Source organism: Ambystoma mexicanum, chromosome 6p, assembly GCF_040938575.1.
Source record: "Ambystoma mexicanum isolate Mex_15411 chromosome 6p, UKY_AmexF1_1, whole genome shotgun sequence".
NCBI lineage: Eukaryota > Metazoa > Chordata > Amphibia > Caudata > Ambystomatidae > Ambystoma > Ambystoma mexicanum.
Genome location: NC_090935.1, coordinates 980,636,474 through 980,651,418, shown reverse-complemented (window position 1 = coordinate 980,651,418; position 14,945 = coordinate 980,636,474).

The following is a 14,945-nucleotide window of genomic DNA, read 5'->3' as shown; positions in this document are numbered from 1 at the left end:
GACATGAGCGGGGGGTGGGTGGGAGGGGAGAGACAAACGGGGCATGAGCGGGGGGTGGGTGGGAGGGGAGAGACACACGGGGCATGAGTGGGGGGTGGGTGGGAGGGGAGAGACACACGGGGCGTGAGCGGAGGTGGGTGGGAGTGATAGAGACACACGGGGGATGAGCGGGGGGTGGGTGGGAGGGATAGGGGCATGAGCGGGGGTGGGCGGGAGGGATAGAGACACACGGGGCATGAGCGGGGGGTGGGGAGGAGGGGAGAGACACACGGGGCATGAGCGGGGGGTGGGTGGGAGGGATAGAGACACACGGGTCATGAGCGGGGGGTGGGTGGGAGGGGAGAGACACACGGGGCATGAGCAGGGGGTGGGTCTGAGGGGAAAGACAAACGGGGGATGAGCGGGGGGTGGGTGGGAGGGGAGAGACAAACGGGACATGAGCGGGGGTGGGTGGGAGGGGAGAGACACACGGGGCATGAGCGGGGGGTGGGTGGGAGGGGAGAGACACACGGGGCATGAGCGGGGGGTGGGTGGGAGTGGAGAGACAAACGGGCCTTGAGAGGGGGTGGGTGGGAGGGGAGAGACACACGGGGCATGAGCGGGGGTGGGTGGGAGATGAGAGACACACGGGGCATGAGCGGGGGGTGGGTGAGAGAGGAGAGACACACGGGGCATGAGCGGGGGGTGGGTGGGAGGGGAGAGACACACGGGGCATGAGCGGGGGGTGGGTGGGAAGGGAGAGACACACGGGGCATGAGCGGGAGGTGGGTGGGAGTGGAGAGACAAACGGGCCTTGAGCGGGGGTGGGTGTGTGGGGAGAGACACACGGGGCATGAGCGGGGGTGGGTGGTAGGGGAGAGACACACGGGGCATGAGCGGGGGGTGGGTGGGAGGGGAGAGACACATGAGGCATGATCGGGGGGTGGATGGGAGGGCTAGAGACACACGGGGCATGAGCAGGGGGTGGGGGGAGGGCTAGAGACACACGGGGCATGAGCGGGGGGGTGGGTGGGAGGGCTGGCTAGAGACACACGGGGCATGAGCGGGGAGTGGGGGGAAAGACACACGGGGCATGAGCGGGGGGTGGGGGGAGGGGAGAGACACACAGGGCATAAGCGGGGGGTGGGGGGGAGGGGAGAGACACACGGGGCATGAGCGGGGGGTGGGAGGGAGGGGAGAGACACACGGGGCATGAGCACGGGGTGGGTGGGAGGTCTAGAGACACACAGGGCATGAGCAGGGGGTGGGGGAGAGACACACGGGGCATGAGCGGGGGGTGGGTGGGAGGGCTAGGGGCATGAGCGGGGGGTGGGTGGGTGGGCTAGAGACACACGGGGCATGAGCGGGGGGTGGGGGGAGGGAGAGACACACACAGGGCATGAGCGAGGGGTGGGAGGGCTAGAGACACACGGGGCATGAGCGGGGGGTGGGTGGGAGATCTAGAGACACACAGGGCATGAGCGGGGGGTGTGTGGGAGGGCTAGAGACACACAGGGCATGAGTGGGGGTGGGTGGGAGGGCTAGAGACACATGGGGAATGAGCGGGGGGTGGGTGGGAGGGCTAGAGACACACAGGGCATGAGCGGGTGGTGGGTGGGAGGGCTAGAGACACACGGGGCGTGAACGGGGGTGGGGGGAGTTAGAGAGACACACGAGGCATGAGCGGGGGTGAGCGGGAGGGAGAGAGACACACGGGGCATGAGCGGGGGTGGGGCGGAGGGAGAGAGACACACGGGGCATGAGCGGGGGTGGGGGGGAGTCCGAGAGACACACGGGGCATGAGGGGGGTAGGGGGGAGGGAGAGAGACACACGGGTGATGAGTGGGGGGTGGGTGGGAGGGATAGAGACACACGGGGAATGAGCGGGGGGTGGGTGGGAGGTATAGAGACACATGGGGCGTGTGGGGGGGTGGGTGGTCGGGATAGAGACACACGGGGCATGAGCGGGGTGGGTGGGAGGGGAGAGACAAACTGGGCATGAGCGGGGGGTGGGTGGGAGGGCTAGGGGCATGAGCGGGGGTGGGTGTGAGGTCTAGAGACACACGAGGCATGAGTAGGGGGTGAGGGGAGAGACACACGGGGCATGAGCAGGGGGTAGGGGTGAGGGGGAGACACGGGGCATGAGCAGGGGGTGGGTGGGAGGGATAGAGACACACGGGGCATGAGCACGGGGTGGCTGGGAGGGAAAGAGACACACGGGGCATGAGCGGGGGTTGGGTGGCAGGGATAGAGACACACGGGGCCTGAGCAGGGGGGTGGGGTGGAGGGAGAGACACACACGGGGCGTGAGCGGTGGGTGGGTGGGAGGGTTAGAGATACACGGGGCATGAGCGGGGTTGGGGGGAGAGACACACAGGTCATGAGTGGGGGGTGGGTGGGAGGGATAGTGACACACAGGGCGTGAGCATTTAGAGACACACGGGGCATGAGGGGGGGTGGGTGAGAGTGATAGAGACACACGGGGCATGAGCGGGGGGTGGGTGGGAGGGAGAGAGACAAAAGGGGCATGAGTGGGGTGGGTGGGATTGCTAGGGGCATGAGCGGGGGTGGGTGGGAGGGCTAGAGACACACGGGGCATGAGTAGGGGGTGAGGGGAGAGACACACGGGGCATGAGCGGGGGTGGGGGGGAGGGAGAGACACACATGGGGCTTGAGCGGGGGTGTGGGGGAGGGAGAGAAACACACGGGGCATGAGCGGGGGGTGGGCTGGAGGGTTAGAGACACACGGGGCATGAGCGGGGGGTGGGCGGGAGTGATAGAGACACACGGGGCATGAGCGGGGGTCGGGGGAGGGAGAGAGACACACGGGGCATGAGCTGGAGATGGGGGGGAGGGATAGAGACACACGGGGCATGAGCGGGGGTGGGTGGCAATGATAGAGACACAAGGTGCATGAGCGGGGGGTGGGTGGGAGGGCGTAGAGACACACAGGGCATGATCTGGGGGTGGGTGGGAGGGATAGAGACACATGGGGCGTGAGTAGGGGGTGGGCGGGAGGGATAGAGACACACGGGGCAGGAGCGGGTGGTGGGAGGGAGGGATAGAGACAAACGGGGCATGAGCGGGGGGTGGGCGGGAGGGATAGAGACACACGGGGCATGAGCGGGGGTGGGCGGGAGGGATAGAGACACACGGGGCATGAGCGGGGGGTGGGCGGGAGGGTTAGAGACACACGGGGCATGAGCGGGGGTGGGCGGGAGTGATAGAGACACGGGGGAATGAGCGGGGGTCGGGGGAGGGAGAGAGACACACGGGGCATGAGCGGGGGGTGGGCGGGAGGGATAGAGACACACGGGGCATGAGCGGGGGGTGGGTGGCAGTGATAGAGACACAAGGTGCATGAGCGGGGGGTGGGTGGGAGGGCGTAGAGACACACAGGGGCATGAGCGGGGGTGGGTGCGAGGGCTAGGGGCATGAGTGGGGGTGGGTGGGAGGGATAGAGACACACAGGGCATGAGCAGGGGGTGGGCGGGAGGGATAGAGACACACGGGGCAGGAGCGGGTGGTGGGAGGGAGGGATAGAGACACATGGGGCATAAGCGGGGGGTGGGCGGTCGGGATAGAGACACACGGGGCATGAGCGGGGGTGGGCGGGAGGGATAGAGACACACAGGGCATGAGCGGGGGGTTGGCGGGAGGGATAGAGACACACGGGGCATGAGCGGGGGGTGGGCGGGAGTGATAGAGACACAAGGTGCATGAGCGGGGGGTGGGTGCGAGGGCGTAGAGACACACAGGGCATGATCTGGGGGTGGGTGGGAGGGATAGAGACACACGGGGCATGAGCGGGGGTGGGTGGGAGGGTAGAGACACACGGGGCATGAGTGGGGGTGGGTGGGAGGGCTAGGGGCATGAGCGGGGGGTGGGTGGGAGGGGAGAGACACACGGGGCATGAGCGGGGGTAGGGGGGAGGGAGAGAGAGACACGGGGCATGAGCGGAGGGTGGGTGGGAGGGATAGAGACACACAGGGCATGAGCGGGGGGTGGGTGGGAGGGATAGAGACACAAGGGGCATGAGCGGGGGGAGGGTGGGAGTGCTAGAGACACACGGGGCATAAGTAGGTGGTGAGGGGAGAGACACATGGGGCATGAGCAGGGGGTGGGGGGAAGGGAGAGACACACACGGGGCATGAGCGGGGGTGGGTGGGAGGTCTAGAGACACACGGGGCATGAGCGGGGGGTGGGAGGGCTAGAGACACACGGGGCATGAGCAGGGGGTGGGAGGGCTAGAGACACACGGAGCATGAGCGGGGGGTGGGTGGAAGGCCTAGAGACACACAGGGCATGAGCGGGGGGTGGGTGGGAGAACTAGAGACACACGGGGCATGAGCAGGGGTGGGAGGGAGGGATAGAGACACACAGGGCATGAGCGTGGGTGGGGTGGAGGGATAGAGACACACGGGGCATGAGTAGGGGGTGAGGGGAGAGACACACGGGGCATGAGCAGGCCGTGGGGGGGAGGGAGAGACACACACGGGGAATGAGCGGGGGAGGGGGGAGGGAGAGAGACACACGGGGCATGAGCGGGGGTGGGGGGAGGGAGAGAGACACATGGGGCATGAGCGGGGGAGGGAGAGAGACACACGGGGCGTGAGCGGGGGTGGGCGGGAGGGATAGAGACACACGGGGCATGAGCAGGGGGTGAGTGGGAGGGATAGAGACACACAGGACATGAGCAGGGGGTGGGGGGAGGGGAGAGACACACGGGGCATGAGCAGGGTGTTGGGGGAGGGGAGAGACACACGGGGCAGGGGGTGGGGGGAGGGGAGAGACACACGAGGCATGAGCAGGGGTGGGAGGGAGGGAGGGAGACACACGGGGCATGAGTGGGGGGTGGGGGGTAGGGATAGAGACAAACGGGGCATGAGCGGGGGGTGGGTGCGAGGGATAGAGACACAGGGGGCATGAGCGGTTGGGTGGGAGGGATAGAGACACACGGGGCATGAGCGGGGGGTGGGTGGGAGGGATAGGGGCATGAGTGGGGGTGGGTGGTATTGCAAGAGACACACGGGGAATTAGTAGGGGGTGAGGGGAGAGACACACGGGGCATGAGCGGGGGGTGGGTGGGAGGGATAGAGACACACGGGGCATGAGCGGGGGGTGGGTGGGAGGGATAGAGACACACGGGGCATGAGCAGGGGGTGGGTGGGAGGGATAGAGACACACGGGGCATGAGCCGGGGATGGGTGGGAGGGCTAGGGGCATGAGTGGGGGGTGGGTGGGAGGGCTAGAGACACACGGGGCATGAGTAGGGCATGAGGGGAGAGAAACACATAGGGCATGAGCAGGGGGTGGGGGGAGGGAGAGACACACACGGGGCATGAGCGGGGGGTGGGTGGGAGGGCTAGAGACACACGGAGCATGAGCGGGGGTGGGGGGGCTAGAGACACACGGGGCATGAGTTAGGGCTAGAGACACACGGGGCATGAGCGGGGGGTGGGTGGGAGGGCTAGAGACACACGGGGCTTGAGCGGGGGGTGGGGGAAGGGAGAGAGACACACAGGGCATGAGCAGGGGTTGGGGGGAGGGAGAGAGACACACGGGGCATGAGCGGGGGTAGGGGGGAGGGAGAGAGAGACACGGGGCATGAGCGGGGGGTGGGTGGGAGGGATAGAGACACACGGGGCATGAGCAGGGGGTGGGTGGGAGGGATAGAGACACACGGGGCATGAGCCGGGGGTGGGTGGGAGGGCTAGGGGCATGAGTGGGGGGTGGGTGGGAGGGCTAGAGACACACGGGGCATGAGTAGGGCATGAGGGGAGAAAAACACATAGGGCATGAGCAGGGGGTGGGGGGAGGGAGAGACACACACGGGGCATGAGCGGGGGGTGGGTGGGAGGGCTAGAGACACACGGAGCATGAGCGGGGGGTGGGGGGGCTAGAGACACACGGGGCATGAGTTAGGGCTAGAGACACACGGGGCATGAGCGGGGGGTGGGTGGGAGGGCTAGAGACACACGGGGCTTGAGCGGGGGGTGGGGGAAGGGAGAGAGACACACAGGGCATGAGCAGGGGTTGGGGGGAGGGAGAGAGACACACGGGGCATGAGCGGGGGTAGGGGGGAGGGAGAGAGAGACACGGGGCATGAGCGGGGGGTGGGCTGGAGGGATAGAGACACACGGGGCATGAGCGGGGGGTGGGTGGTCGGGGAGAGACAAACTGGGCATGAGCGGGGGGTGGGTGGGAGGGCTAGGGGCATGAGCGGGGGTGGGTGGGATGTCTAGAGACACACGAGGCATGAGTAGGGGGTGAGGGGAGAGACACACGGGGCATGAGCACGGGGTGGGTGGGAGGGATAGAGACACACGGGGCATGAGCGGGGGGTGGGTGGCAGGGATAGAGACACACGGGGCATGAGCGGGGGGTTGGGTGGGAGGGATAGAGACACACGGGGAATGAGCGGGGGTGGGTGGTAGGTTCAGGGGCATGAGCGGGGGGTGGGTGGGAGTGCTAGAGACACACGGGGCATGAGCACGGGGTGGGTGGGAGGGATAGAGACACACAGGGCATGAGCGGGGGGTGGGTGGCAGGGATAGAGACACACGGGGCATGAGCAGGGGGTGGGGAGGAGGGGAGAGACACACTGGGCATGAGCAGGGGGTGGGGGAGGGGAGAGACACACGGGGCATGAGCAGGGGGTGGGGGGAGGGGAGAGACACACGGGGCATGAGCGGGGGGTGGGCGGGAGGGATGGAGACACACGGGCATGAGCGGGGGTGGGAGGGAGGGAGGGAGACACACGGGACATGAGCGGGGGGTGGGGGGTAGGGATAGAGACACATGGGGCATGAACGGGGGGTGGGTGGGAGGGATAGAGACACACGGGGCATGAGCGGGGGGTGGGAGGGATAGAGACATACGGGGCATGAGCGGAGGGTGGGTGGGAGGGATAGAGACACACGGGGCATGAGCGGGGGGTGGGTGGGAGGGATAGAGACACACGGGGCATGAGCGGGGGGTGGGTGGGAGGGCTAGGGGCATGAGCAGGGGGTGGGTGGGAGGGCTAGAGACACACGGGGCATGAGTAGGGGGTGAGGGGAGAGACACACGGGGCATGAGTGGGGGGTGGGTGGGAGGGATAGAGACACATGGAGCATGAGCGGGGGGTGGGTGGGAGGGATAGAGACACACGTGGCATGAGCGGGGGGTGGGTGTGAGGGATAGAGACACACAGGGCATGAGCCGGGGGTGGGTGGGAGCGCTAGGGGCATGAGTGGGGGGTGGGTGGGAGGGCTAGAGACACACGGGGCATGAGTAGGGCGTGAGGGGAGAGACACACATGGGGCATGAGCAGGGGGTGGGGGGGAGGGGGAGACACACACGGGGCATGAGCGGGGGGTGGGTGGGAGGGCTACAGACACACGGGGCATGAGCGGGGGGTGGGCAGGAGGGATAGAGACACACGGGGCATGAGCAGGGGGTGGGGGGGACAAACAAAAACACATACATGAGTTTGTGCGGCAGATCCCGCTCCTCGGCCCTCCGCTGGCCACCGTGTGCGATGGCGTGAGCGGGGGGCTGGAGGAACAGGGGTCACACGGAGCATGAGTGGGGGCGGGGGGGACAGGAAGGAAACACGGGGCATGAGCGGGGTGGGGGGACAGAAAGGACACACGGGGCATGAGTGGGGGGTGAGGCAGACACGGGCATGAGCGGGGGTGGGAGGAACAAGAGACAGACACGCTCCTGCTGACCTGACAAAGCCTCTCATGCGGCAAAGAAAGATAGCGGGCGTCTCTGAAGCCAGACGCACTGCACGCTTTCACCGCATCCAATGAGAGAGCACGTCAGATGTCCACGGACATCACGCAAGCTGCTGGCCCAATCACCGTCCTGTCCGCGGAGCGAACAGGGAAGTGTGTCCGCGAAGCGAACACAGATATCACTAATTTTTTTTTACCTACTTTTTGGTCATTTAAAAAAAAACTACTGGACGGATTTTCACCAAATTTGCAAAAGCACGCTTTCGGGACCAAGCCGCTGCTCCTGGTCCAAATTTGGTGAAAATCCGTCCAGCGGTTTGGGCTGTAGACGCGAGCAAATTTTTTTCCCATTTAGTCTATGGGAAAAAAAAAAGTTTTGGGACCCCCCCTATAACTTTGCCCCCCTGGACGAATCCTCACCAAACTTTCAGAGTGACCCAAATACTTTTTTTGCAACGTTTGGTGAGGATTCGTCCAGGGAGAGCAAAGTTATAAGCCGCCCAAAAAGTGCTCTTCCTAAGGAAACAGCAACTTAACCATAACTACATGGCCATGTAATATATATATATATATATATATATATATATATATATATATTCAATGAAAAAACTTTGTTAAATGGACATTATGGTTAAATTGTACTAATTAAAACCTATGAAATTCAATGAAAAAACTTTGTTAAAGGGATGTTATGGTTACAAGTAAAACTGAAAATCGCCAGAACTTCACCAGTTAGGGTAAGCTAAGCAACCATAACTCGCGCCACCACCGTGCACTGCTAAGATTAACACACAGGACATCAAAAAAGACATCACAAATGTCATTGATGACATCACTGATGACATCACATGTGAAATCAATTTTGATGAAAAGTCCCTACAAGGGGTTATGTTTATAATGTTGGTAACAAGATGCCAGGGGTGATTGTGTAATGTTAAACATGTAATAATTATATAACAATTCAAGACTTGCTACACACGTGTACTAGTAAAAACAATACATATGAAGACCTACAATGCATACAAATCAGAGGCACATACAGGGCAACTAAAGTAAGGAAGAAAGAACCAGCATCATCAGAAAAAGTTAATAGCATTAAAGTTTATCTACATGTATACAAATGAATTGTGTGTTTGAGGCCTGCCTATTGCCCCATGTATGTACACCATGAGCTGAGACCAAACCCTAAGGAAAGAACTTTAAGAACATATGACAAGGTTAACGTCTAGATATACAGCACCTTAAATATTCTGACTGTCAGTGAACAAAACCACCTGGCCTATATATGTCAGTGAACAAAAACAAGTGGCTCAGATATGTGATGTCATCAGTGATGTCATCAATGGCATTTGTGATGTCATATTTGATGTCCTGGGTGTTAGTCTTAGCAGTGCACGGTGGTGGTGCGAGTTATAGTTGCTTAGCTTACCACAACTGGCGAATTTCTGGGGTTTTTCAGTTTTACTTGTCACCATAACGTCCCTTTAACAAAGTTTTTTCATTGAATTTCATAGGTTTTTATTAGTGCAACTTAACCATAAAGTCCCTTTAACAACGTTTTTTCATTGAATTTCATAGGTTTTTATTAGTGCAACTTAACCACAACGTTCCTTCAATTAAGTTTTTTCATTGATTTTCATAGGTTTTTATTAGTGCAAATTAACCATAACATCCGTTTAACAAAGATTTTTCAGTGAATTTCATGGGCTTTTACCAGTTCATGCTATTTTCCTACAACTTACTAATCTCATACTTACCCAATTTATCAATATCTGTGTACAATTTTCAAAGTGTCACCTTAAAACCCTGCCATTTCCCACCTTCTAGAATCATTTTTAACACTTCTATACACTTTTTGCAACTATTTCAACTGATTTTGCATCAGTAGGCGTCTATGAACATCTGACTTCATTGCGGACCTTCCGGACAGTGCCACATGAACATATGCTGGCGCGTGGCATGATGAGGTGTCCGCGAAATCTTCTGCTCTTGGTGATAAGATCCATGCTTCACGGACAGTTCGGAACTGCATTTTCTACTGATCTAGGAACTTTCAACTTCCAAATTTCCTTGTGCAGCTCCTACATCTATTCCTACTCATTATCCATTAAGAATCTAGTACACATTACATACATGGAAGAATTTTTGCAAAACTGCTATTTATCTTAAAAATGGCATCAGCTAATGCCATTCCTCCTCCCCAAGAACCACCACCATCATAAGCTGGAGGACCTTCAAAACAAAAAAGCGCAGTATTTCCTAGACAACGAAGAGGACCAAGAAGATGTCGTAGAGGAAGTGCCTACGTCTAGCACCCAGAGAGAATCATGGGTGTGGCAGTTCTTTACCACTGTTGGGAATGTACCAAAGGCTAAAGCTACCAAAGTAAAATGCACTGAGGCATACTTTGTATTCAGTCGCGGACTCCCCCGACAGTAATCCTACCCGACCACCTCCATGTGCTGCCACACCAAATCCAATGACCACAATGCTCTCAGAAATGTTGTTCCTCTCTCAGCAAGTAGGGGGCTGTCTTCCTCCACCTCATCTTCCTCAACCAATACTGTAACCACACAGCCTACTTTTGTGGGACACAAAATTCCACCAGCTACTTTGCAAGCAACAAAAGAGGCTCTTGATCCATTTTTCTCGAAGACAACAGTCCTCTGTACATATTACAACAACACATTCTGCAGAGGGAAGCAATTTCGAAGTGCTTTTGAAGCTGTAACCAAGGAGCATGAGAAACACTGCCCCCTACCTTAGAAATAACATGCGGACAACATTTTCCCCTGTCCACCTGCCCCTCCATATTAGTGTTTGGTGCCTCTTCCCTCATTTCCATCCCTACCTTTCGTTCTAAGCTAAATACATCAAAAAACAACAAAAGAACTGTTCCTTTAGGAACCACCGTTCACAGTTAGAAAATAAAACTAAAAGAAACACAGACTCCATCTACTTTACATTTCTCAGTAAAGTACATAGACTCAATAACATGTTCCAACATTGCCATTAGAATTTTGTGTTATGCTTATGTGAATATTGTGGCGTTCATCCCCTATTCCAGGGACCAGAACAGTGGATACTGGCCCAGCAGCCCAAGTTATCAACCCAAGTGAAGCAAGGGTGGATAACGAGGTCTCTGGACCATTATCCTCCCATTCCAGCCCCTGTAATGAGGGATGAAGGCCATTAGCACCCTAGGTTCCCAAAGCGGGAACCTGGGGTGCTAAAAAAAGGATTTTCCAAGATGGCCACCACGGAAAGGGAAAGCGGGGTTCCATACAGAGCCCCTCTTCACTTTCCATGGTAGCCTGCAGAAGGCGAAGAGAGAAACCTATGACCCTATTACCACAAGCACATTTTTCTTTCCTTTCAAACCTATCCCAATTTTGAATAACTTTACCACAAAGCTGGTCCCAGGTGAACATGGCCACTTTAACCCCATCTGTTGTCCCTCGTGGTCATGGCCAGTAGCCAGATTGTCATGACCCTATTTCTTAATCTGGTCACTGCCCATGGCTACAGGCTATACCCAAGTCACCAAAAAGGTATATCACAATTGTTTGTACCTACATTATGACATTTGGCAAAAACCATGCTTTCAGGTCCTTGCCAATGCTCCTTACACAAGCTTCCTGGAAATCCACCCATGTTTTATTTTTTTCAAAAATGTCAAATGTATGCACATACAATAGTCATACAACCTAGCCCCCACTTGACAAAATCCTTTCAAACTTTATGAAAACATTTATATCTAGATCTAAAATCTTTTTGCAAACTTGTGTGTAGATTTGTCAAATTGCACCACATTTATAAGCCTTTACAATATTTTGGGACCCCTGCTCTAATTGTGCCCCCTCTTGACAGAATCCCACCAAACATTTCAAAAACATTTATATCTAGATCTATAATGTTTTTACAAACCTTTGTGTAGATTCTTCAAATGGCACCACATTTATAAGCCTTTAAAATAATTTGGGACCCCCCTCTAATTTTGCCCCCTCTTGACAGAATCCCACCAAACTTTGCTAAGACATTTATATCTAGATCTGTAATGTTTTTACAGACCTTGGTGTAGATTCGTTGAATGGCATCAGATTTATAAGCCTTTAAAATAATTTGGGACCCCCCTCTAATTTTGCCCCTCTTGACAAAATCCCACCAAACCTCGCATAAACATGTATACCTAGATCTATTATCATTTCCCCAATTTAAGTGTAAAGTCATCAAATGGCACCACATTTATAAGCCTTTATATTATTTTGGTCCCCCCCTCTAATTTTGTCCCCCCTTGACAGAATCCCATCAGACTTTGCAGACTCATTCAGTATCGGGTCAAGAATATAATTGCAAAATGTCAGTTTCATTAAGTGGTGCCAAAGTTATAAGCCATCCAAGAACTGCTTTGCACCAACCCTGCAATTCAGATATGTCCACGAACTTCACAGGACTGTTTGCGAACATCCAAACTGGTCGCTGACTTTTACAGTGAAAATAACTTGTTTTTTTGCTTTGCAGCCATATTCAATCCCATCCTCATCACCCCTGACCTCTCCAGAGATTATTTCATGGGTTTCACAAGTGCAATGTTGTGTTTTTTGATATGTTTTTACTGCGATGTCCGCTGACACCGGTCGCTGTCCACAAATCCAAAAAGAAACTACTGGACGGATTTACACCAAATTAATAAAATTGACCAAGCCGCCGCTCTTGCCTCAAATTTGATGAAAATCTGTCCAGCGGTTTGGGCTGTAGGCATGAGCGAAGTTTTTTACCATTATGTCTTTGGAAAAAAACTCACTTTTGGGACCCCCTGCAACTTTTCCCCCCCTTGATGAAACCTCAAGAAACTTGGCAAAATAATTCAGAGTGGGCCAACTACTTTTTTTGCAAGTTTGGTGAGGATTCGTCCACGGGGAGCGAAGTTATAAGCTGCCCAAAAAGTGGTCTTCCTATGGGTTTAGCAACTTAACCACAGCTACTGTCCTGCTACCGCAGGCCCAGTAATGTGTATATATATATATATATATATATATATATATATATGTATAAACATAATAGGGTGGCGGTCACCTCCCTATAGTTAAGGTGAGTCGGAGGCACATAGGAACCCCTCAAAATCCTATTGTTAATAATTTTTGACTGCAAAGTTTCACAAAAATTTGTAAACAAATCAGAAAGTGATTAAGCATCCCCCGAAAAATGTATTTCCAAAAGTGCGTCCTACTTCCCATACATTTCCTCACAGAGAAAAAAGGTCAATTTTTCACAAAGCGCGCAGCATAAACCGCTGGACAGATTTGGACCGGGTCTGAAACAGCTTGGGCACAAAGTGTTGACTCGTGATCAATGCATGGTTTGGGGTCATACCATAACGTGGTTATTTTAAAATTGTCTCTTCTCCAAAAATTATAGCTATATCTCCCATGGTGCATTGCAGGATCATGGTTTTCAGAAATGAAACGACCGCCATCTTGTTTTTCACTCGATACGAGAGATATTTGTGGCTGTAGCGGAGGTTATGGGAAAATTAAACACAGTAAAAAGCTATTTTGGGGTAGAAAAAACATACACATGCTGTCAGGGTAGAGTTGGGGGGATGGCTAGAGGGCACTAAGTGAAATCTGGGAGTTGGAGGAGGTACAGGGACCGAGTTTGCAACACAAAGCTTTCTGTAGCCTCGGTTATAGTCGCTAGTAGTCGACATCTCATAGCAAACGGTGCCATAGAAACAGCATGTGTTGTTAGGGGGAAAGGGAGAGGGAAGGGGAGGTGAGGAGGCCATCTGGGGAGTGGAGGGGGCTGGCACAGATGAGGGGGGCACTTTGTGGTGCAGGGGGCAGGAAAGCATTTTTTTCAGCCTTCTTGCTGATATTCACGGCTATATCTGAGGCCAAAGGCCATGGTCAGTGACCTGGTAGGTATTAGAAAGTCTTTTTGTTTTTGGATGTTTGTTTTCAGACTTATGAGCATGTGAGACTTTGGAGAAAGACAGAAGAAAATAGTTCAACAAACTTAATATAAAAAGCCATTGTAGTCTAGTTTTAGATGTGCCATACAATGTATTTTAGGTTGTGTAGTCTCACTGATGGTATTATGTTGTGTTATCTAGTTTACTCTTACACATTTTTGTCATGATTCTCAATTTTTAGTTACTTTACATTAGTACACAAGTATTGTTGTTCTGTATTCATTATTTAAGTTGGAATCTAGTATAAAACTTGAAGTCAGTCTGCCTTTTAACTGACTTTTTGTAGCAGCAGCTATGGTAAAAGTCAATGAACTGTATCCGCAGATATAAAAAAAATGTTTTAGTTATTATTTATTGTATTTGAGTATTTATGTATGATGAGTAGTCCTTAAATGACTGTTTGGGATACACTGAGTGTAGAACTTTAGCACATCAGGAGTACTGTTTTTATGTTATGAAGGAACACTGCATTTCCTTCATCGGTTCGGTATACTCCGCCATGTCTATATAAATTGACCACGTAGAACTGTATATTGTTGTTCACAATCCATAATTGGTTGAGGTCTGTCATGCTTGCTGAAGCTGCTTTATAAACATTTCTCCAGAATTCTCAATTTTACCATTCGATCTGGTGGTCCATTTGCATTTTTGCCTCTGATTGAGATTGGAAAAGATAAATATGGTGCGAGGAAATAGTTCCATTAGTTTTCCCATGTCTTGTTTCATCATTAAAATAAGGGTCCCCCCTCATACATTTCCCAAATCATTGCCTCCACAATGAATTAGGATGACGTCTGGGTGCTCTGTACCTCGCAGACTTCATAATTTTGGAAAAACCTTGAACCAACGCATTCCCTGCAATCCAAACCATTTAATTGCAAAATCTTCCAAACCTAGGTGCATGTTATTATTTAGTTTCTCACAAAAAGCCAGCAACGAAACAGTCAACTGTCTCCAATCAGCCACACAGTTTTCAAACCAGCCACGATATCTGCAGTTTTTCTCTGTTGCTAGGAAAATTATTCCTAGTTTGATCATTGAGATCTTCACACACAAACACATCTCCCCCATTGTAGCCATGGCTATAGTTGTGCAAGTGACACGTCGTGTGTTTGTGGACAAGTGGTAGCCACGGCTATCTGAAATTTTGGGTTGCGTGGCATCTTATATGCATTGCGTGTTTTGGGGGATTAGGGGAGACTAGGGGAGTGGAAATGCAATTTTCACAATTTTTGCTAATAGTCGCGGCTACCAGCAGTCATCTAGGA